General features: G+C 36.7%; 2 long non-coding RNA genes across 2 annotated transcripts; one reads left to right on the forward strand and one right to left on the reverse strand.

Moving 5' to 3' along the window:
• Positions 1-211: 211 nt before the first annotated feature.
• On the reverse strand, positions 212-21,540 carry LOC124299839 (uncharacterized). Its single transcript, XR_006907082.1, has 4 exons — positions 21,530-21,540; positions 10,407-10,411; positions 10,199-10,209; positions 212-378 (listed from the first exon to the last, which is right to left on the reverse strand). It is a non-coding gene; the product is annotated as an uncharacterized LOC124299839 (long non-coding RNA).
• Positions 13,528-19,098, forward strand: LOC124299840 (uncharacterized). The gene is made up of 4 exons (XR_006907083.1): positions 13,528-13,538; positions 17,301-17,306; positions 18,806-18,969; positions 19,049-19,098. It is a non-coding gene; the product is annotated as an uncharacterized LOC124299840 (long non-coding RNA).
• Positions 21,541-25,738: the final 4,198 nt, after the last annotated feature.

A 25,738-nucleotide genomic window follows, 5' to 3' on the forward strand; every position in this document is an offset into this window, starting at 1 on the left:
TTAAATTTATATCTTTAACAATGAAAAGGCCTCGTGATCAACGATAATATTGATAACGCATATCCGCATTTCAATTATTAGACGGTCATTGACTGTCTTACTGGCTTCGCATCAGAAGCGTAAAATTTTAAAATGTAAACACACTTACAGGCATTCTTACAGTTGTGCTCTAGAGGTAAAACACTTTCTATTCGCACATACAACAGCACAAGAAAACAAATTTGAACTGACTGGTGTTGAGAGGAATTAACGACATCAGAGTCAGGGCGGCTAGGTGGTCTAGTGGAGTAAGGCTCCGGTAAAGCATCGCTGGATACCAGGTTTGATTCCTGGCTCCGCCGTTAATTTCTCGAATTCACCAGTTTTTCAAATTTATATCTTCAATACTTTCATACACATATCGAACACTGACGCCAAATGCCGTCTGCAAAATTCTAGAGCAAGTTTACAGTGAATTTTTTTCACGTCTCTGAAAGCTGAGGTCGGATCGAATAATTTTCTGATAAAAAATATATATCATCATAAACATATCAAATACGCACGCCTATTTCCATCGCCAAAATTCCGGAGTAAGTTTTCAGTATATTTTTTCCACTTCTGTGAGAGCTGAGGTCTGGTCCATAAATTTTATAATAAAAAGTATATATTATCATAGACATATCATACGCTGGCCAAATTTTCAGTGCCTAAACTCGGCATCAAGTTACGGTTTTTTCTCACTTTTCCTAAACCTGTGGGCTAATCAAATAATTTTCAGGTGAAATATATATTGAAACGTTTCGAGTTTGTTCGCGGGCTGAACTTCTTCAGAATTTTACACGCAATATGGAAGATAACGTGGAGATTTCGCGCAAGCTCGAATGTTATATTAATTTTAAGAATTTTTTGTCTCTTGGATAGAGCTGCAGGATTCGGTATCTGGACTCGGAAGGAAGGTGGAAAATGATTACTTGTCGATTGTGTGATCAACTCCTGGTAAAGCTTGAACAGTTCGACCGCTTCAACTTGGTTTTACGAGATAGCCTCAGAGGTTGTTTCCTCACCCTAATGTGCAAAGGCACGAGTGGAATAAACCCATCATCATACGCCGTGTAAACGGTTGAGGGTCAAACTTGATCTGTGTGTGTGAAGCACGCACTACTCTGAGCTGAGGTCTTACCGATACCTTCCAAATGAAAAGTAAAACATATCAAACACTCACGCCTGTTTGCGTCACCAAAATCCTGAAGAAAGTTTCCTGTATTTTCTTCCACGTCTCTGAAAGCTGAGGTCTGATCGAATAACTTTTCCATAAAAAATATATATCATCATGAGTAATTGGGTAAGTAATGGGGATGGCGCTCATGGCGCATCAAAGTAAGAAACCGCCTGATAAATCGGATTATTCAATTTGTCACCCACGCGACAACAATCAGATAGCGATCTGTGTGATTTGTGAAGATGTATGTCACATTTCTGAATACGATGAAAAAACAAGACATGTCGGGAAGTTTTTAATAATCTGCTCGAAACATGCACATGTGAATCTAACCTCAAAAGTGAGTGAGAAAACATTGAATGAAAATGCAAAAACAATTACCGCGCAAGTGAAATTACATGAGAAAAAGAAACTACAGGATGAAATGCTTGAAAACATCTCCAGTAGCCTTCCAAAAGGTAAGACTAGCAAGCGTGACAAAACTCTCCTCGGAGAAGACGAGGACGTGATCTATGATCTAAAAAATAAAAATGCCCTCCTGAAACAGTTGAACTGTGAGTTACAGGAAAAATGCAAACTCCTGAAAGAATTGAAAGAAGTAAACACAGAAAAAGCAGGATAATCATACGCAACCATACTCACTGAAAAAACAAGCATAAATCAACAAGTACCTGACATCATAGTAAAAGCCAAACAATCAGACAATAATGGACAAATCTACGACACAGTTGTTCAAACTATTTGTGAAGAAACAGCCTTACCAGTGAAACGAGTTTTCAGTAAAAAAGACGGCACTACCATTATTAAATGCCAATTTAAAAAGCATACACCATAAATGCAAGATATTTTGATAGAAAAAATTGAAACAAACTTCGAAATTGAACAAGACAAGCTAAAAAACCCAAGAATGAAACTGGTGGGTATCGAAAATTACATGAACAAGGAAGATCTAGAATTTGAGATCAACGAGAGGAATTTTAGTACGCTTGAAACAAAATGCACTGTTGTGGACACATACAAAACAAAAAACACGCAGAAAGCGGCAATAATTGAGGTTACGGCTGAAATCTACACTCTCATCAGGAAGAACAATTACAAGATCTGTGTGGGACACCAGTGCTGTAGGGCTTATGATGATCTCAACATGAAACCGTGCATAAAATGCGGAAGGTACGGACATAGCTGGAAAAAATGCGAACTTGAAGTTTGCTTGAAATGTGCAGGAAACCATGCATTTAGCGCATGCGACCAGAAAACTGTGAAGTGTACGAACTGTATTTACGGGAACCCTAAATACTCAAAACATTGTGACGTCAACCACATGGCGACAGACACTAGTAAATGCGAATATCTGAGATATAAGATCTCAAAGTATATTGGAACCACAGATTATCCAACTAAACCCGACATTCCGAGATATATCGATAACATAGGACCAGAAAAACGCAAGAGGGCGAGCCAAGCAGCTTCACCAGCAGCGATACGTCACCAGAAGGCGCGGGCAACCTAAATATCAGAAGTAGCGTAGCAGAAGGAAATTTTGTCCCCGGCGGGGACTATCACACAACAGAAGATGAAACGAATGGTGAAGAATACACAGGCACAACATTAGAAGAAGAAATTCCTGATTTATACACACTCAACAAATGCCTTAGAAATAAAAATAACATCATATTTTTATTATTGAACATAAGAAGCTTGAAATGCAATTTAGAACTATTAGAGACTTTTGTTGAGAGTCTCAAAACCAAGCCTGATATAATAATTTGCACGGAATCTTGGAATTTACCACATGTTGATAGTAATAACCTGAAAGGGTATAACTTGTACTATAACTATGGTCTGATAAACAAGTCAGATGGAGTGGTTGTGTACGCAAAAACAGAGCTACAGTAGCTGTGATCCGAATAAGGGGTCATGTATTGATAATATTTTCGTCAAAACCCAAAAAACGTTCATGAGATCTCTAAAACTAACTACCCCATACACAGACCACTATCCTCTGCTCTTGCAACTCGGGAACGAGGAAGTTCAGGAAGAAAGCAGGGAAGCTGAATATATTAACTATAAAAAGTTGAAACTCACTTGTGAAAAGACAGATTGGCGTGAAATAATGAACATCCCTGATCCAAATATGGCTACTAACCATTTGATTTCGTTAATTCAAACAGTCATTCGAGAATCTAGTTTTAAAAAAAAGGGAAATAAACTAAAACCTAGAAAAAGTTGGATCACTCCAGCAATAATACAATCTACTCAAAACAAAATTAAACTATATAAATTACGGAAAGACGAACCAGAGAATATAGATTTGAAATTACAATACACAAATTATGAAAAAAGGTTGAAATAAATTATACAAACTGCAAAGAACTCCCACGACAACCAAGAGCTGTACGCTAAATTGGGGGACAATAAAAAACTATGGAAATTCATCAAAGCAAAAATAAATGGCAGTAAGAAACGAAAGAATAATATTGATTTTTTGAATGTAAATGGGGTAAAAGTAGGGTCAGAAAAAGAAATAGCAAATAGTTTCAACAATTTTTTCAGTACGGTGGGAACATCCCTTGCAAAAAAAATAGTAGCACCAGAAAATCAGATCAGAATGCCTAAATACAACTCAAAAACAGCTTATATGAAACCCACAAGTTGTGGAGAAATTTTCAACACCATCCATGCCCTGAAGCCTAAGGCATCGGGCGTAGATTGCATAAAAATTACTGTTTTGCAACACATATCCTGGTACATAAGCCAACCGCTAGAGCACATTTTTAACTTGTGTATCCTGCGTTCTGTCTGACCGAAAGCACTCAAAAAAGCTGAAATCATCCCCCTACATAAGGCTGGGGATAAACATCTTGTGCAAAACTATAGACCAATCTCACTTCTGTCTAACATTGCCAAGGTTTTCGAAAAGTTGTTGCACAAAAGACTTTCCAACTTCATCAAGGAAAATGAATTGATCGCTAGCATGCAATACGGTTTTAGACGAGGCAAGGGCACAAAAGATGCGCTGGCTTTCGTCACAAATACACTCTATCAAAATATAGACAAAACGAATGCTACCATTGTCACTTTCCTGGATTTGGCAAAGGCTTTCGACACCGTGAACTTTGAAATATTGTTCAGGAAATTACACGAATACGGTATTAGGGGAAAGGCATTAGACATTATCAAAAGCTATCTGACAGAACGCAGGTTGTAAATTTAAATAGCACCAAAAGCAAAGAAAAAAAGGTTGAAATGGGAGTGCCGCAAGGTTCAATTTTAGGGCCACTGCTTTTGTTGTATACATAAATGATATTTTCGATGAATTGCCACAAGGATGTATTGTTTCTTTTGCTGACGATACTTCAATAATTAGCACCGACTCAACTTGGGAGCAAGCAAGACTCAAAATGGTGAATTATTTAGATAAAATTGGAGACAGGCTCAAACATGACAAATTAACTTTAAATGTAGAAAAAACTGTGTTCATCCCTTTTGGGGCTTATCAAGTCAGCATTCCGACAGAGTTCACAATTACCATTAACGGTATGGAAATAAAGAGAGTACAGAGTACAAAGTACTTAGGGGTTATCTTTGATAGTCATCTCAGGTGGAATTTTCAAATAGACCACATTATCAAAAAAACCAGACATTTGCTGTACGTTTTCTGGAGACTATCGCATTTCGCTCGTAAAAAAATTCTGGTAATGATGTACCATGCACTTTTTGGAAGTGTAGCTCACTACGGTATAATAGCATGGGGTGGAGCATACGGAAATGTAATGGACTCTCTTGAGAGGGTCCAGCACAGACTATGGAAGATAATTGCGCGAAATGATGCTGACTGGATGGAACCTCTAAACTTCCGCGAGACTTACACATTGGAGTCACTGCTATATCATTATGACGACTTGAAAACCGAATACACCCAATCGGGAGGCGATACTAGAAACAAAACCATTATTATACCAAAGACCTCCAAAACTATAGGCTTCAAAAATCATGTGATTCAAGGAATAAAGAGCTGTAACAGACTCACGCATGAGCTGAAGATATAAGAATGTAGTAAAAAAAATATAAAGAGACAAATAAAGAGCTACCAAATATCACAAAGAAACTACTCAAGCACCGAAAAACTACAACGAAAATGATCATTTTATCTTATATTTCACATTATATTTTATTGTATTATTATTGATGAACTTTCTTAGTTATATCGTGAATAACTATTTTGTTATTTTTTTCTCTATCTACTTTCGTCAGTCTTGCGCACAGACATGCTAAATGTCTCTGCAGGGTATTTGTTATTGTCCTTGAGACTATTAGTCTCAAGTCAAGTATGTATATGCTGTAAATTGCTGGTTTAAATATACAGATGTACAAATATACACATATACAAATATACAAAATAGACGTATCAAATACGCACGCCAATTACCCTCGCCGAAATTCTGGAGCAAGTTTTCAATCTATTTTTTCCACTTCTCTAAAAGCTGAGGTCTGTTCCATGCATTTTACAATGGAAAGTGTATATTATCATAGATATATCGTACGCTGGCCCGATTGTCGGTGCCTAAACACGGCATCAAGTTTCGGTTTTTTTCTCACGTTTCCTAAAGCTGTGGGCTAATCAAATAATTTTCAGGTGAAATATATACATTTACACGAACATATCACACACTCACGCCAATTTCCGTCGCCAAAACTCTGGAGCGAGTTTCCAGAATTTTTTCCACTACTCTGGAAGCTGAGGTCTGATCGGAAAATTTTCCGATATAAAATATATATTATCATATACATCTCAAACACTCACGACAATTTCCGACGCCGAAACTCTGGAGCGAGTTTCCAGAATTTTTTTGCACTACTCTGAGAGCTGAGGTCTGGTCGGAAAATTTTCCGACGGAAAATATATATCATCATAAACATCTCAAACACTCACGCCAATTTCCGTCGCCAAGACTCTGGAGCGAGTTTCCAGAATTTTTTCTACTTCTCTGAAAGCTGAGGTCTGATCCATGAATTTTACAATAAAAAGTATATATTATCATAGATATATCGTACGCTGGCCCGATTTTCGGTGCCTAAGCACGGCATCAAGTTTCGGTTTTTTTCTCACTTTTCCCAAAGCTGTGGGCTAATCGAATAATTTTCAGGTGAAATATACACATTTCCACGAACATATCACACACTCACGCCAATTTCCGTCGCCAAAACTCTGGAGCGAGTTTCCAGAATTTTTCGCCGCTTTTCTGAAAGTTGAGTTCTGATCTATAATTTTCGAATGAAAAGTAGAACATATCAAACACTCACGCCTGTTTTACGTCACCAAAACTCCGAAGAAAGTTTGCTGCATTTTCTTCCCCGTCTCTGAAAGCTGAGGACCGATCTAATAATTTTGCGATAAAAAACGTATCTTCTGATAAACATCTCAAACACTCACGCCAATTTCCGTCGCGAAAACTCTGGAGCGAGTTTCCAGAATTTTTTCTACTTCTCTGAAAGCTGAGGTCTGATCCATGAATTTTACAATAAAAAGTATATATTATCATAGATATATCGTACGCTGGCCCGATTTTCGGTGACTGAGCACGGCATCAAGTTTCGGTTTCTTTCTCACTTTTCCTAAAGCTGTGGGCTAATCGAATAATTTTCAGGTGAAATATACACATTTCCACGTACATATCACACACTCACGCCAATTTCCGTCGCCAAAACTCTGGAGCGGGTTTCCAGAATTTTTTTCACTTCTCTGAGAGCTGAGGTCTGATCGGAAAATTTTCCGATAAAAAATATACATCATCATAAACATCTCAAACACTCACGCCAATTTCCGTTGCCAAAACTCTGGAGCGAGTTTCCAGAATTTTTTTCACTTCTCTGAGAGCTGAGGTCCGATCGAATAATATTCCGGTAAAAAAAATATAGCATCATAAACATCTCAAATACTCACGCTAATTTCCGTCGCCAAGATTCTGGAGCAAGTTTTCAGTATATTTTTTCCACTTCTCTGAAAGCTGAGGTCTGTTCCATAAATTTTACGATGAAAAATGTATATTATCATAGATATATCGTACGCTGGCCAAATTTTCAGTGCCTAAACTCGGCATCAAGTTTCGGTTTTTTTCTCACTTTTCCTAAAGCTGTGGACTAATCAAATAATTTTCAGGTGAAATATATGTATTTCCATAAACATATCAAACACTCACGCCAATGTCCGTCGCCGAAACTCTGGAGCGAGTTTTCGGAATTTTTTTCCACTACTCTAAGAGCTGAGGTCCGACCGATAATTTCCAAATGAAAAGTAAAACATATCAAACACTCACGCCTGTTGGCGTCATTAAAACTCTGAAGAAAGTTTCCAGTATTTTCTTCCATGTCTCTGAGAGCTGAGGTCAGATCGAATAATTTTCCGATAAAAAATATGTATCATATTAAACATGTCAAATACGCGTGCCAATTTCCGTCGCCAAAGTTCTGGAGCAAGTTTTCAGTATATTTCTTCCACTTCTCTGAGAGCTGGCCTGATTTTCGGTGCCTAAACACGGCATCAAGTTTCGGTTTTTTTCTCACTTTTCGTAAAGCTGTGGGCTAATCAAATAATTTTCAGGTGAAATATACACATTTCCACGAACATATCACACACTCACGCCAATTTCCGTCGCCAAAACTCTGAAGCGGGTTTCCAGAATTTTTTGCCGCTTTTCTGAAAGTTGAGTTCTGATCGATAATTTTCGAATGAAAAGTAGAACATATCAAACACTCACGCCTGTTTTTCGTCACCAAAACTCCGAAGAAAGTTTGCTGCATTTTCTTCCCCGTCTCTGAAAGCTGAGGACCGATCTAATAATTTTGCGATAAAAAACGTATCTTCTGATAAACATCTCAAACACTCACGCCAATTTCCGTCGCGAAAACTCTGGAGCGAGTTTCCAGAATTTTTTCTACTTCTCTGAAAGCTGAGGTCTGATCCATTAATTTTACAATAAAAAGTACAAATTATCATAGATATATCGTACGCTGGCCCGATTTTCGGTGACTGAGCACGGCATCAAGTTTCGGTTTTTTTCTCACTTTTCCTAAAGCTGTGGGCTAATCAAATGATTTTCAGGTGAAATATATATTACAACGTTTCGAGTTTGTTCGCGGGCTGAACTTCTTCGGAATTTTACACGTAATATGTGAGATAACGTGGAGATTTCGCGCAAGCTCGAATGTTATATTAATTTTAAAAATCTCCTGTCTCTTGGATAGAGCTGCAGGATTCGGTCTCTGGACTCGGAAGGAAGGTGGAAAATGATTACTTGTCGATTGTGTGATCAACTCCTGGTAAAGCTTGAACAGTTTGACCGCTTCAACTTGGTTTCACGAGATAGCCTCAGAGGTTGTTTCCTCACCCTCATGTGCAAAGGCACGAGTGGAATAAACCCATCATCATAGGCCGTGTGAACGGTTGAGGGTCAAACTTGATATGTGTGTGTGAAGCACGCACTACTCTGAATGCTGAGGTCTGACCGATAATTTCCAAATGAAAAGTAGAACACATCAAACACTCACGCCTGGTTCCGTCGCCAAAACTCTGAAGCAAGTTTCCAGAATTTTTTTTACTTCCCTGAAAGTTGAGTTCTGATCGATAATTTTCAAATGAAAAGTAAAAAATATCAAACACTCACGCCAGTTTGCGTCAACAAAACTCAGAAGAAATTTTTCCGTATTTTCTTCCACGTCTCTGAAAGCTGAGGTCTGATCGAATAACTTTCCGAACAAAAATATACATCATCATAAACATATCAAATACGCACACCAATTCCCGTCACCAAAATTCTGGAGCTAGTTGATAGTATATTTTTTCTACTTCTCTGAGAGCTGAGGTCTGATCCACGAATTTTACCATAAAAAGTATATATCATCATAGATATATCGTACGCTGGCCCGATTTTCGCTGCCTGAACACGGCATCAAGTTTCGGTTTTTTCCTCACTTTTCCGAAAACTGTGGGCTAATCAAATAATTTTCAGGTCAAATATATATATATTTCCGTAAACATATCAAACACTCACGCCAATTTCTGTCGCTAAAACTCTAGAGCGAGTTTCCAGAATTTTTTTCCGCTTCTCTGAGAGCTGAGGTCTGACCGATAATTTCCAAATGAAAAGTAAAACATATCAAGCATTCACGCCTGATTCCGTCGTCACAACATTGGAGCAAGCTTACAGTTTTTTTTCCACATCTCTGAGAGCTGAGGCCTGATCCAATAATCTTCCGATAGAAAATTTATCATATAATGAACATATCGAACATTCGCGCCAATTTCCGTCGTCAAAACTCATGAGCAAGTTTCCAGTATTCCTCTCAACTACTCTGAAAGCTGTGGTCTGATCGAATAAATTTCCAACAAAAAGTATATATTTACATAAACATATCCAACGGTCGCCCCAATTTTCGGTGCCAAAACTCGGCATCAAGTTTCGGTTCTTTATTTTTTCAATTTGTTGAAGTCTTTGGTCCACTTCAATAATTTGTTAATGAGAAATATACATTTTCATGCCCTTCAATAGTGTTTGCGCTAATCTCCGGCCTTGCCACTCAAGAGTAAGTTTCGGGCATTTTTTTGACTGTTTCGTTAGCTGTGGGCTAAACAAATAATTTTATGGTGAGAAATTCGAAATTTTATGAACATACGAAAAGCTTACATCAATTTCCGTGCCGAAACTTTGCAAGAAGTTTTGGGTCTTTTTTTTCACTTTCCGGAAGCTGTGGACTAATCAAATAATTTCCAGACGAGAAATATGAATTTTTGAGATCCTATCAAACGCTTACCCCAATTTTCGGTGCCAAGACTCGGGAGTCAGTTTCGAGTTTTTTTTGTTTTTGTCACTTTTCCGAGAGCTGAGTTCCGATCGAATAATTTTCCGTCATGAAATTCATATTTTCACAAATATATCAAACACTCTCGACAATTTTCATCGCCAAAACTCGGAAATATGTTTCGAGTATTTTTTGTCTAACGTTTTCGAAAGCTGTCGGCTCATCTAATAATTTTATGATGAGGAATATATACTTTAATTAACATATCAAACGCTGACCCCAATTATCGGCGCCAAGACGTCCAGTGCTGTCGTGTCGGCGTGAGCTGTTGGTAAACGGGAGAAATTTTCCAGATTGATGTTTTTCCTAGACAGCTCTGGTCTGATCGAACAATGTCCTGATCAGAGACACATACTCCTAGAAATATATCAAACGTGAATCCCTCACTTTCTTCTCCACGACGTTACATGCTGTCGTCCGTATGCGAGATGCTGGTGTTTTGGAGTGAGTTCCCAATCGCTTTGACCAGTCTTTTCATAGTTTCGGTGTAATTAAACATCAGTTCCGGCCAAAATGCAGTTCCGGCAAATGATTCTCTTCAACGGGTACCTCGAATTTCGGGCTCTATGACGTGAGATGCAGGTGTTCCAGAGAGATTTCCGAGCTGTGTCGGACGTTTTCTCCATCGTCGCAGCCTATTCGAACATATTCCCGGTCAGAAATATATTTAAACATCTATTTTGTCCACCGACAACGAAGGTTTTGCTCTCAGCGTGAGATATCAACGTTTTCGAGTGAGCATCGAGTTGCTTCGACCTCACTCTTCATATTCCCGATCGAGTCCATTATAATTCTGATCAGCGACATTTTGAAATAATCAATCGATTCAGTGAACGTCAATATTCGGCTCGCAGACTTCAGACGTTGCTGTTCTGAAGTGAGCTGACTGCATACGGACCAAAGTGAGAAGTCATGTCATTTTTTCCAACTTTTGACCTGCAGAACTATCGATACCATGCTTGTTGGCTTCAGTATTCATCGTATGTATATATTTATTCTATTCAGCACGAAGGGCTTAGCGTATCGAGATCCTTGTTGCGGCATGTTGTCGATTATGGAAATCACTCTAGTTCTAGCGATCGTGCTAGATAGTTACGTTTTGGAGTTTCGCGAAGCAATTGAGCCTCCTAAAGATCACGAGTGGGCCGGAGAATTTTTTGCGTGAATGTTATTGCTATTTTGGATTTGCGTTGTCGAAAAATACTCGGAATTCTTTTGCCAATTCTTTTGCTTGCTAACCGTAGCCTGAGTTGCGCGTGATGGAATAGAGTAAATTTTGAGTATTTGAGAATGTTGAGTAGAGTCACGCTTTTGAGTTGTGTCTTTCTCGTTTTTGATATTAGGTACAGCCCGAATTCCTTCCGCTGTACCGGGTCGAGCCGCGTTCTTGTATTCTTCAGTTTCACCTCTCGAGTAGATCGCGAATTGCCGAATTGGAGTGTACGAATTAGCGAATAACGTTTTTGAGGAGAAAGTTTAAGTTCGGATACGTTGTGACGGCGTTTAGTTGAGGTCACGTTTAGTTGCACTTGCGCTTAGTTAAGTTTCCGTTTAGTTAAGATGGCCTTTAGTTGAGTTGAGTTAAATTGAGATTGCGTTTAGTTGAGATTACGATTTCGTTGAGTTTAGTTGAGTAGCGGTTGAGATGAGAGGTTCGTGTTATTGAATTTTAGTTGCGTCTGAATTATGATGGCGTTCAAGAATTGGTTTAATTGAGTTTCACGTACGGTTGAACTTTGTGGATGTTGTTCAGCTGAGATAAGTGAAGAATAAGGGTTCCGGTAGCATCGAAGCTCCGAGTCAGGTGATATTGAAGAAATTAGTAATAGTTTCGGTTTCGAGCAATTATTGTTGTAGAGTTAACGTATCTAGGTTTCGAATTGAGAGTTGCGTGTAAATAGTGAGGTAGATTTTATTTAGGGAGCCGCAAGCTCAACAGATTAAGAAATAACGTAGGTTAGGAATAATTTTCTGTTACGTGATTTTGGATCGCGAAGGGCGAATTTTAAATTACTTTTTCTTTGTTTTTGTCTCACCGCTGTTGTAAAGTATATTATTTTATTTTACTTTTCTTTTTAAATAGCGTGTTGTTGTCGACTGTCTCTCTCTCTCTCTCTCCAAAATTACCCTTCCCCCCTCCGCGGTACTGAGCTACCGAGCATATTCCCGAGGGTTAGCGAAGATAAAGATTTCGAGGCGTGTCAACCGCGCTAGACGCCCAACAGAATCTCGCGATATATTTTTTTTTAGATCGATATTTTGAATTTAAACAGCCAGTCACCCTACCCAACGATTCAACTAATGAAGGGCGACAACGGAATTATTGCAAGGTTCCAATTACATAGTGACTGGGCTAACTCCGCAATTCGAAAGGAAAACACGTGGTGATAGTAGATATTAACGAAAAAAAGGATTAGCTCGATGCCTCGCGTAATAAAGCACTTAATTGCCCTATGAATATGAATTATGAACTATGGTAATTTACTTTCGGTACTTTTTACAATAACAGAGGCGGAGAAATGGTGAATTACGCAAAGTGGCTACCTCCCTTTTTTTCGAAGTTGTTGATTACGGGAAAGGAAAATCATGATGTGTAAAACAAATATTAGAGCATCGTACAAATAATCTTGACTTGAAATTAAAAGGTTATTCCTTATGCTTCAGACGCTCAGATATCAATTTGAGTCGCGAACACTTATTCTGAATAAATTTACAACGTTAATGGTCGATCAATTTACACTCACTCAAAGTTACTCGAAACTTTTTTGGTAAAATCTAATTGATAAGGTGAAGGACTAATGCTATACAATAGACTGGGCCAAAAAAATTGACTATTTTTTTTTTGAAAAATATATTGAGAATATCATTCAGTATGGCAAAAAAAAATTTCATTCTCAAAATTGAAATTTCAAGTTTTTCTTCAATTTTAATTGAGAATAACTTTTGAAAAATTAAATTGAGGCAAAAATATTAAGAGATCTTTTTTGTAGAACATTAAATTTCCTTTCAGAATCTGTCATGTTCTTTTTTATACATTCATTGATTCGTTAGTCACGAAATTCCAAATTAAAAAAGTCAAATCGAAAAATTATATCAATTTATTAAGCTTAATTACTCGGAAACGGCTTGTCTGACGAAAATCGATAATCAGACCTTTTTTGTAGGGAATTTAATTTTATAAAGGGATAAGTGAACATAAATTTTTTCACTTCAATATTTCGACAGTTCTGACGTAAAACATCAAATTATTACTAAAAATCAAAAATAGCTATGATAGACCTCTTAAAGTTAATATTAAGGGCTTAAAATTTCATGAAATTTTTTTTTGCCATACTGAATGATATTCTCAATATATTTTTCAAAAAAAAAAAATAGTCAATTTTTTTGGCCCAGTCTACTATACAATTTGGCTGGTTTAACTGGTTAAAACAGTTAACCCGACTAATCGGAACTCGGTGAACTGATCAAGCCAGTTAATTTGGTTAACCGGGTTGACCGGCTAATCTCGTGAAAAATTATAATTTGCTACATCAGCTAATGCCCGATAAAATCGTGAAAATTAGCTGAGTACTTTGTAGACAACTATTTTCTGCGTAAAATAAGCGATCTTCAAGTGAGACCGAACGAATCTACGAGATTTTAAACATTTTGAAGCGATTTCAAACAGAGCATCGAAATATGTATTTCAGTATTTCTGTACCTTTCGTTTTCACGTTTTCAAAGATATATGCGCACAGCTAGTTAATATAACAATCTCAGAAATAGTTAATGTACAGTAATCTCGGAATAGTTGTAGTAGTTGATTTGTTTTTACTTCAATTTGCCGTTCTTGTCCCTACGGATGTGCATAACTTTATTGAATCAATTCTTATTACAGTCGATAATATTCACGATGCGTTAAGAACCTCGCTTCACAGTCAAATTTGGATTACGCAAGTACACGTCATTAGATGTCCGTCGCATCAACTGCAAACAGATTCTGTAGCTCAAATTGTCGCGTTTTCTATTTCTTTTATATCGCACGAGCTGCTGAGTCTTACAATTAATCAATGAATTTTTCCAAACACCGGGTATCGAGAATTCCATCTCTTTATTCTAATCATTTAGAATTGAATCGTTTTTTGCAATCTCTGGATCTATGAATTTTTCGGAACACCGTAGATTCGGAATTCCAGCTCTTCCTTTTACTTTTTAATCAGATCGTTTTTTTTTTCAACCTTTACTGTATCTTTGAGGTGCGATTCATCCCAACTATTTTTCGGCAAAGGATTATTGCCTATCCTTCAATACTCGGTAAAGAATTCTATCAAATTAAAAAAATAACGAAATATGCTAATTTGCTTCAAACACCTCAAATTAATTCAACACGATACGCACGTGGCGGATTCCATCCCAGCATTGAAAATGTTTCTACATCAACAGCTGCTCCATGGAAAACTGAAAATGTTTTTCAAACCTTTCAAAAAGAGGAATCACAAAAAACATTATCGATTTTTTGTGGAGCAGCACATGAAAATGTATTAATGTAGAAACAGTTGAAGTGCTGCGGTGACAGCCACCCCGTAGGTATCGTATTAAATTATTTTGAGGTGTGTACAGCAAAGATCGTTCTCTTTACGTTTTTTTTTTTTTTGAAGTTATACTTCTTTAGGCGCGTCATGAAAAACTGATGAGAGTGAAATTTCAAGATGCGCACGCATCACTGTAACACAAAATTAACAGGATGAAGTTGCCCACTCAACCGAATTCATTAAGTCTCGAAAAAAAGCTAATGTTGGTACGCTTGTCGCCTCTGATCACTGTTTTCATATTTATTTATAATATTTATCCACATGGTTTTAGTTTTTACAGTCACAACACGTGTTACTATTTGTGAATATTAGTAAAAAAATTGTGCTAAAATACTTTTTCAAGTGCTCCAATATAATTGAGGTTAGTTATCCGTATGTATTATTTATTGATATAAATTAAAATATCATTATTTAATATAATTATTACTAAATATTATTAAATTATCAATGTTGAATATTTATTATTGGTTTTTTAATATTTACAAAATAAAGAAGTAAATTTAATAGAAAATTTAATAAAAAGTTCGTGACAAAAATTTAATAGATTATTTAAATATAATGTAAGACATCCGTTATTTGTTTTATTGTTTTTTATTACATACTTCTTTTCTTTATCATTGTGTGACAGAAGATTTTGAAATGTTGTGTATTTTTCTATTTTAATTAAATATTTATTAAAAAATATTTACTGCCCGTCAAATATAATTCAATAAAATTAAAATCGAGCATCAAATTAAAATATTATTTTTTTTTAATATTTATTTTTAAATTGAATAAAGAATAAATATTTATAAAAATAAATGAACAAATTTAATAAAAACTTTTTGATAAAAATGAAAAGTGAATCTTAAATTTAAAAAATAATAAATATTTAAAAAATGAATAAAATAACTTTAATTCAATTTTTGAATTTATTAATTTACTATTAAAATATTAAGTAATCAATAATAAATATTTAAAATCACGTCTTATAATATTTAGTAAAAATTATGTCATATAAATTTATTATTGAAGTTATACTTCTTTAGGCGCGTTGAGAGTGAAATTTTAAGATGCGCGCGCATCACTGTAACACAAAAGTAACAGGTTGAAGCTGCCCGCTAAACCGCTCATAGCTACCAACAAAATAGAAATAAAACCTCCATTAGTCGCGCATGTTGGCACGCTCGTCGCCTCTGATCACTGTTTTCATATTTATAATATTTATCCACATGTTTCTAGTTTCTACATTCACAACATGTGTTTTAGTTTCATACAAGTGCGAATTATATATGTGCTAATAAATTATATTCAGTGGTGATTTAAATTGAATATTTTGATTAATATCATTTACTATTCGTAAATATTAGTGAAAAAAATTGTGCTTGTATACTTTTTCAAGTGCTCCAATATAATTGAGGTTAACTATCCTTACGTATTATTATTTATAAATTATTTATTCAATTTCTATTCCAGTTTTCAAGATGGGTAAAACAAATGCGGAAATGTGTAAAAAATATTACAATCGAAAGCAAACTGCCAAGGAAGCTGAAAAAATTCGGCAAGGCTTGTTCAATGATGCCAAAGAAGTATAACTTCTCACGCGCGTACATAAGTACACGCAGCCATTTTTTTTTTGTTTTTTTTACGAACTACGGGATCTAAGGCTCTCGTTACCAATTATACATTAAATTTATCCATTCTGGATATTTGTTCTAAATTTTATCACTCAATCACCAAAATCAGTATCAAAGCCTCGGGCTATTATGACAAACGTTTGTACAATAACGCGACTTTATCGGAAGTCATATCATTTGCCCGATGAAAATATTATCAACGTATATGAATCGAAGTCAATTAAATTTATCCCAGATTACGGAAAACGCAAATTACTTACTGTAGCAACATTCAGGTATAAAAACGAAAATAACATTTAGTATTTCGACTGTCACTTACGTTTAATCGATGCGCAAATACCAGGTCACGTTGATTTCACGATGAGCTCGCTATTTCACTGTAGCTTCGGCGTCACTTATTTGAATTGTGAAAAGTAGAATTGGCGCACTAATTCACACTACACAACACACTACACAATATAATCACGATTAAAAGTTATTTCACCGTGTTTATTCACAAAATTTATTTTTACGTAAAACATTAACGCTTGGTACGTTAAGAAAATATAATACACTAGCAGCCCATCCCGGCTTCGCACGGGCATATAATAATATTAAGTAATAATATAAATGTTATTTTTCTAGAAACTCACTGTAAACATTGTGTATTTTCTTTTATTATATTATTATATGCCCGTGCGAAGCCGGGATGGGCTGCTAGTTAAATTATAAAGTTTTGATCAATGAAGCACAAATAAGTAAAAAACAGGATTAATTTCACTGTATTATCTTCATTATACTATGAATGCAATTTACACTTCAGTCTAAGTAACACGTGGCCGGCTATGCTAACACCAAAAATTTAAAAAGTGGAAATAATTGAATTGTACGGTATTTCGTTCACTACAAAATAAATTTAATTAATTTTATAGCGTCAACAACACGTGGTAATTATGCTGTTAAAATATAGCTTATATGACACGTTCGTAGATTTACCATAGCAGCGCCATCTATTGATTACTTACTCAACCCAGTCGAAAGGTATCGACATCTGTTAGAATAATTTGGAGTTAACAGATAATTGTGACTGTCAAATAATAACAGACAAATAATTAGCAATAAATTAAAATTGCGACTATAATTTGAGATTTAAACTATCCTATCTCTCAAGTTGGATCGAACTGCACATGGTGTGCGTATTTTATTATAATCGGTCAAGTGGTTTAGGAGTCCATTGAGGACAAACATTGTGACACGAGATTTATATATATTAAGATGTGGCCCGTGACTGAAGTTAGCTGTGTACAATGACATTTTCAAACAATTATTCCTGATGCAAAGTTGAACAAAAGAAAATAACTCACTGAAACTTAAGATCGTCACTAAAACGCGATCAACCGAACAGCGCATTTTGCTCGTCTTCGATACCGTCCGACTCTGACCACGAAGAGTTGACGACTGAATTTGCGAATCTCTTCAAAAATTATGTGAACTGCAGGCGGAGACCGAAATTCGCCGGGTGGGAGCAACGCCTGAGTGAGCCAGGCAGAGAGGGGGGAAGGCCCAAAGACAAGGCGCGTCATTGGTCAGGCCCAACGCCGGCTGAACCAATAAGACGCGGAGTAGACGATCGGTTATAGGTCCCGTACCCAGGCTAATTCGCTTGATTACACCGGTTTGAAGAAAGAAATTATTTCCCTTCTACCTGGTGACTTGACGCTCGTTGGAAAGCAAAAATTTTGCAAAACACGATTGCCTTCAGTGCATGTTTGCTTAAAATCACTGAATATCGGTGGGTTTAAGGAGAAAATGAGTTTTTGGAATGAAAGAAAAGATTGTCACTCACTTTTCGTCGATCTTGTTGAACTGGTCAATAATCCCCTTTGTTTCGCTAGATATCTTCAGGATGATGGATTATAATTTAAAAAAGAAACTGTTAATTAATTGAACCGGAAGTTCAGTTTACAAGCAATAACAAACGGTTTATTCATACCGCTTATTTTTTTGGAAATTTTTTTTTCAAGAAGACAAACTTACTAACCTTGATACTTGTTTTTATTCACGCATCCGAAATTCACTTTCAATTTTCAGTCAAGACTAGATGTAGAACTCTTAGTTGCAAAAATTTTGAACAGTTGTTCAAGAGTTTACAACACGATTTTTTAAAGAACTGCTTAGTTTTACTCAAGTTTTGAAGTATTCGCGAGAAGATTTCCCGTCAAGGCCATGAATTTTCCAAAGTAATTTCAATGGGAATTCGGACTTACTGCACTATTTTTTTCGCCCCCGCCTGAATAGTATTTTGAAAAAATCTGAAACTTGCCATATGTCTTTCCTATATTCATAGATATTCTACAAAAAAATTGGGCGATTTACAACGATGAAATTAACAAAGTACCAGCGCATCAAAGTTGTGTCTTAAAGTAAAAAATCACCATTTAACGAAATAAATGGATAAGATTCTAATTGATTGATATTATTTATTAATCAATTTATTTCGTTAAATTACATAAATAGAATCTAATTGTTCAATATCATTTACTAATACATTTATTTCGTTCTATATCTTATTTTTTTTTCAGCGTTGCTTTTGTTTCAAGTGAAAGACATTCAGTCTCGGACATCGGAAACAACGTAGGACCAACAGCATAAACTGAAACGAAAACTTTTCTTGCAACGTTGATTAAAGAGTGGCTATAATCTTTCTTCAAGAATTACACGCCTCTTGTCAAACATAATATTGTCGGTACTGCAACTTGTCTGCGTTTTAAACTGTTTTTTAACAAACCTTCAAAAGCGAATGACCAAAACGTATTTTTACTCAGGTTTGACGAAGTTGGATATTCTTCCGCGTTGAAATCCAAGAAAATTCACAAACAAACATAAAATGATACAGAAATGGATTTTAGAAGAAACTTTCATCGTCGTATGATTCTTATTGAAGACAACAATTGAAGATTCGCAGGTAATTCACAAACGATCGTCTTCTTATACAAGTACATCATATAAATTTTTTTCTCTCATAATCTAACTCTTCGCAATGAAATGCAAAGTTTCCCAGATTACGAAAGTAAGAATCTGATGTATCTAAACCGCGACGGCTGGCGCAAGAAATCCGAAAACATAAAATGTATACCTGATACAATTAAAATAGAAAAACAATCAAGTGAAATTTGAACCATCGCAGGTAGGAAGTACACAAAGCGTACCATAAAATGTGTCTGATCCGGGGTTAATTGGGACGGCGAGCTGCGACAATCTGCCATTATATGACACCATTAGGACTTTCCGCCTTAGTGACCCTCTTAGTTTAGTGACCATAAAAGTTCAATAAATGCAACTTCCCAGAAAGTGTGAAAGCGAATAGATTAGCTCTTTGTCTTTGCTGTTTTCCATGGTGTGCAATTAAAATAGAAAAACAATCAAGTGAAATTAAAACCTCAGTTCATTTTGACAAAAAGTACATATCTTCATAAACATATCGAACACGCACGCCAATTTCCGTCTCCAAAATTCTAGAGTAAGTTTACAGTAAATTTTTTTCACTTCTCTGAGGGCTGAGGTCTGATCCAAAAATTTTCCAATGAAAATTATATATTATCATAAACGTATCAAACGCTGGCCAAATTTTCAGTGCCTAAACTCGGCATCAAGTTTCGGTTTTTTTCTCACTTTTCCTAAAGCTGTGAGCTAATCAAATAATTTTCAGGTGAAATATATGTATTTCCATAAACATATCAAACACTCACGCCAATGTCCGTCGCCAAAACTCTGGAGCGAGTTTCCAGAATTTTTTCCACTACTCTGAGAGCTGAGGTCTGACCGATAATTTCCAAAAGAAAAGTAAAACACATCACTCACGCCCGTTTGCGTCACCAAAACTCCGAAGAAAGTTTTCTGTATTTTCTTCCACGTCTCTGAAAGCTGAGGACTGATCCAATAATTTTGCGATAAAAAACGTATCTTTTGATAAACATGTCAAACACTCACGCCAATTTCCGTCGCCAAAATTCTGGAGCAAGTTTCCAGTATATTTTTTCCACTTCTCTGAAAGCTGAGGTCTGTTCCATAAATTTTACGATAAAAAGTGTATATTATCATAGATATATCGTACGCTGGCCCGATTTTCGGTGCCTAAACACGGCATCAAGTTTCGGTTTCTTTCTCACTTTTCCTGAAGCTGTGGGCTAATCAAATAATTTTCAGGTGAAATATATACATTTCCATAAACATGTCAAACACTCACGCCTGGTTCCGTCGCCAAAACTCTAGAGCGAGTTTCCAGAATCTCTCTTCACTACTCTGAGAGGTGAGTTCTGACCAATAATATCCAAATGAAAAGTGAAACATATTAAACACTCACGCCCGTTTGCGTCACCAAAACTCTCAAGAAAGTTTCCAGTATTTTCTTCCACGTCTCTGAGAGCTGAGGTCTGATCGAATAATTTTCCGATAAGAAATATGAATCATCATAAACATGTCAAATACGCACGCCAATTTCCGTCGCCAAAGTTCTGGAGCAAGTTTTCAGTATATTTCTTCCACTTCTCTGAAAGCCGAGGTCTGATCCATGAATTTTACAATAAAAAGTATATATTATCATGGACATATCGTACGCTGGCCAGATTTTCGGTGCCTGAACACGGCATCAAGTATTGGTTTATTTCTCACTTTTCCTTAAGCTGCGGGCCAATCAAATAATTTTCAGGTGAAATATGTATATTTCCATAAACATATCACACACTCACGCCAATTTCCGTCACCAAAACTCTGAAGGAAGTTTCCAGTATTTTTTTCCACGTCTCTGAGAGCTGAGGTCTGTTCGAATAATTTTCCGGTAAAAAACGTATCTTTTGATAAACATGTCAAACACTCACGCCAATTTCCGTCTCCAAAATTCTGGAGCAAGTTTTCAGTACATATTTTCCACTTCTCTGAGAGCTGAGGTCTGTTCCATAAATTTTACGATGAAAAGTGTATATTATCATAGATATATCGTACGCTGGCCCGATTTTCGGTGCCTAAACACGGCATCAAGTTTCGGTTTTTTTCTCGCGTTTCCTAAACCTGTGGGCTAATCAAATAATTTTCAGGTGTAATATATATTAAAACGTTTCGAGTTTGTTCGCGGGCTGAACTTTTCCGGAATTTTACACGTAATATGTGAGATAACGTGGAGATTTTGCGCAAGCTCGAATGTTATATTAATTTTAAAAATTTCCTGTCTCTTGGATAGAGCTGCAGGATTCGGTCTCTGGACTCGGAAGGAAGGTGGAAAATGATTACTTGTCGATTGTGTGATCAACTCCTTGTAAAGCTTGAACAGTTTGACCGCTTCAACTTGGTTTTACGAGATAGCCTCAGAGGTTGTTTCCTCACCCTCATGTGCAAAGGCACGAGTGGAATAAACCCATCATCATAGGCCGTGTGAACGGTCGAGGGTCAAACTTGATCTGTGTGTGTGAAGCACGCACTACTCTGAGAGCTGAGGTCTGACCGATAATTTCCAAATGAAAAGTAAAACATGTCAAACGCTCACGCCTGTTTGCGTTACCAAAACTCTGCAGCAAGATTCCTGTGTTTTTTTCGACTTCTATGAAAGCTGAGTTCTGATCGATAATTTCCAAATGAAATGTAAAATATATTAAACACTCACGCCTGTTTACGTCACTAAAACTCTGAAGAAAGTTTCCTGTATTTCCTTCCACGTGTCTGAAAGCTGAGGACTGATCCAATAATTTTGCGATAAAAAACGTATCGTTTGATAAACATGTCAAACACTCACGCTAATTTCCGTCGCCAAAACTCTGGAGCGAGTTTCCAGTACATATTTTCCACTTCTCTGAGAGCTGAGGTCTGATCCATGAATTTCACAATAAAAAGTATATATTATTATAGATACATCGAACGCTGGCCCGGTTTTCGGCGCGTTAACACGGCATCAAGTTTTGGTTTTTTTCTCACTTTTCCTAAAGCTGTGGGCTAATCAAATAATTTTCAGGTGAAATATATGTATTTCCATAAACATATCAAACACTCACGCCAATTTCCGTCGCCAAAACTCTAGAGCGAGTTTCCAGAATCTCTCTTCACTACTCTGAGAGGTGAGGTCTGACCGATAATTTCCAAATGAAAAGTCATACATATCAAACACTCACGCCAATTTCCGTCGCCAAAACTCTAGAGCGAGTTTCCAGAATCTCTCTTCACTACTCTGAGAGGTGAGGTCTGACCGATAATTTCCAAATGAAAAGTCATACATATCAAACACTCACGCCTGATTCCGTCGTCACAACATTGGAGCAAGTTTCCAGAATTTTTTTTACTTCTCTGAAAGTTGAGTTCTGATCGATAATTTTCAAATGAAAAGTAAAAAATATCAAACACTCACGCCAGTTTGCGTCAACAAAACTCTGAAGAAAGTTTCCCGTATTTTCTTCCACGTCTCTGAAAGCTGAGGTCTGATCGAATAACTTTCCGAAAAAAAATATACATTATCATAAACATATCAAATACGCACGCCAATTCCCGTCGCCAAAATTCTGGAGCAAGTTTATAGTATATTTTTTCTACTTCTCTGAAAGCTGAGGTCTGATCCACGAATTTTACCATAAAAAGTATATATCATCATAGATATATCGTACGCTGGCCCGATTTTCGCTGCCTGAACACGGCATCAAGTTTCGGTTTTTTCCTCACTTTTCCGAAAACTGAGGGCTAATCAAATAATTCTCAGGTCAAATATATATATATTTCCATAAACAAATCAAACACTCACGCGAATTTCTGTCGCTAAAACTCTAGAGCGAGTTTCCAGAATTTTTTTCCGCTTCTCTGAGAGCTGAGGTCTGACCGATAATTTCCAAATGAAAAGTAAAACATATTAAACACTCACGCCTGTTTGCGTCACCAAAACTCTGAAGAAAGTTTCCAGTATTTTCTTCCACGTGTCTGAAAGCTGAGGACTGATCCAATAATTTTGCGATAAAAAACGTATCTTTTGATGAACATGTCCAACACTCACGCCAATTTCCGTCGCCAAAATTCTGGGGCAAGTTTTCAGTACATATTTTCCACTTCTCTGAGAGCTGAGGTCTGATCCATGAATTTCACAATAAAAAGTATATATTATTATAGATACATCGAACGCTGGCCCGGTTTTCGGTGCCTAAACACGGTATCAAGTTTCGGTTTTTTTTTCACTTTTCCTAAATCTGTGGGCTGATCAAATGATTTTCAGGTGAAATATATATATTTCCATAAACATATCACACACTCACGCCAATTTCCGTCGCCAAAACTCTGGAGCGAGTTTCCAGAGTTTTCTCCACTTCTCTGATAGCTGAGGTCTGATCCATGAGTTTTTCAATAAAAAGTATATATTATCATAGATATATCGTACGCTGGCCCGATTTTCGGTGCCTAAACACGGCATCAAGTTTCGGTTTCTTTCTCACTTTTCCTGAAGCTGTGGGCTAATCAAATAATTTCCAGGTGAAATATATACATTTCCATAAACATATCACACACTCACGCCAATTTCCGTCGCCAAAATTCTGGAGCAAGTTTTCAGTACATATTTTCCACTTCTCTGAGAGCTGAGGTCTGATCCAATATTTTTTCGATAAAAAACGTATTTTTTGATAAACATATCGAACACTTGCGCCAAATTTCTCCACCAAAACTCTGGAGCACGTCTCCAGTATTTTTTTCCATTCTTCTGAAAGTTGAGTTCTGATCGATAATTTTCAAATGAAAAGTAAAAAATATCAAACACTCACGCCAGTTTGCGTCAACAAAACTCTGAAGAAAGTTTCCCGTATTTTCTTCCACGTCTCTGAAAGCTGAGGTCTGATCGAATAACTTTCCGAAATAAAATGGACATTATCATAAACATATCAAATACGCACGCCAATTCCCGTCGCCAAAATTCTGGAGCAAGTTTCGAGTATATTTTTTCTACTTCTCTGAGAGCTGAGGTCTGATCCACGAATTTTACCATAAAAAGTATATATCATCATAGATATATCGTACGCTGGCCCGATTTTCGCTGCCTGAACGCGGCATCAAGTTTCGGTTTTTTCCTAACTTTTCCGAAAACTGTGGGCTAATCAAATAATTTTCAGGTGAAATATATATATATTTCCATAAACATATCAAACACTCACGCCAATTTCTGTCGCTAAAACTCTAGAGCGAGTTTCCAGAATTTTTTCCCTCTTCTCTGAGAGCTGAGGTCTGACCGATAATTTCCAAATGACAAGTAAAACATATCAAGCATTCACGCCTGATTCTGTCGTCACAACATTGGAGCAAGTTTACAGTTTTTTCTCCACTTTTCTGAGAGCTGAGGCCTGATCCAATAATCTTCCGATAGAAAATTTATCATTTAATGAACATATCGAACATTCGCGCCAATTTCCGTCGTCAAAACTCATGAGCAAGTTTCCAGTATTTCTCTCAACTTCTCTGAAAGCTGTGGTCTGATCGAATAAGTTTCCAACAAAAAGTATATATTTACATAAACATATCCAACGGTCGCCCCAATTTTCGGTGCCATAACTCGGCATCAAGTTTCGGTTTTTTTTTCAATTTGTTGAAGTCTTTGGTCCACTTCAATAATTTGTTAATGAGAAATATACATTTTCATGCCCTTCAATAGTGTTTGCGCTAATCTCCGGCCTTGCCACTCAAGAGTAAGTTTCGGGCATTTGTTTCACTGTTTCGTTAGCTGTGGGCTAAACAAATAATTTTATGGTGAGAAATTCGAAGTTTTATGAACATACGAAAAGCTTACATCAATTTCCGTGCCGAAACTTTGCAAGAAGTTTTGGGTCTTTTTTTTCACTTTCCGGAAGCTGTGGACTAATCAAATAATTTCCAGACGAGAAATATGAATTTTTGAGATCCTATCAAACGCTTACCCCAATTTTCGGTGCCAAGACTCGGGAGTCAGTTTCGAGTTTTTTTTGTTTTTGTCACTTTTCCGAGAGCTGAGTTCCGATCGAATAATTTTCCGTCATGAAATTCATATTTTCACAAATATATCAAACACTCTCGACAATTTTCATCGCCAAGACTCGGAAACATGTTTCGAGTATTTTTTTTCTAACGTTTTCGGAAGCTGTTGGCTCATCTAATAATTTTATGATGAGGAATATATACTTTAATTAACATATCAAACGCTGACCCCAATTATCGGCGCCAAGACGTCCAGTGCTGTCGTGTCGGCGTGAGCTGTTGGTAAACGGGAGAAATTTTCCAGATTGATGTTTTTCCTAGACAGCTCTGGTCTGATCGAACAATGTCCTGATCAGAGACACATACTCCTAGAAATATATCAAACGTGAATCCCTCACTTTCTTCTCCACGACGTTACATGCTGTCGTCCGTATGCGAGATGCTGGTGTTTTGGAGTGAGTTCCCAATCGCTTTGACCAGTCTTTTCATAGTTTCGGTGTAATTGAATATCAGTTCCGGCCAAAATGCAGTTCCGGCGAATGATTCTCTTCAAC

The sequence above is a fragment of the Neodiprion virginianus genome, chromosome 3 (assembly GCF_021901495.1).
Source record: "Neodiprion virginianus isolate iyNeoVirg1 chromosome 3, iyNeoVirg1.1, whole genome shotgun sequence".
NCBI classification, from domain to species: Eukaryota; Metazoa; Arthropoda; class Insecta; order Hymenoptera; family Diprionidae; genus Neodiprion; species Neodiprion virginianus.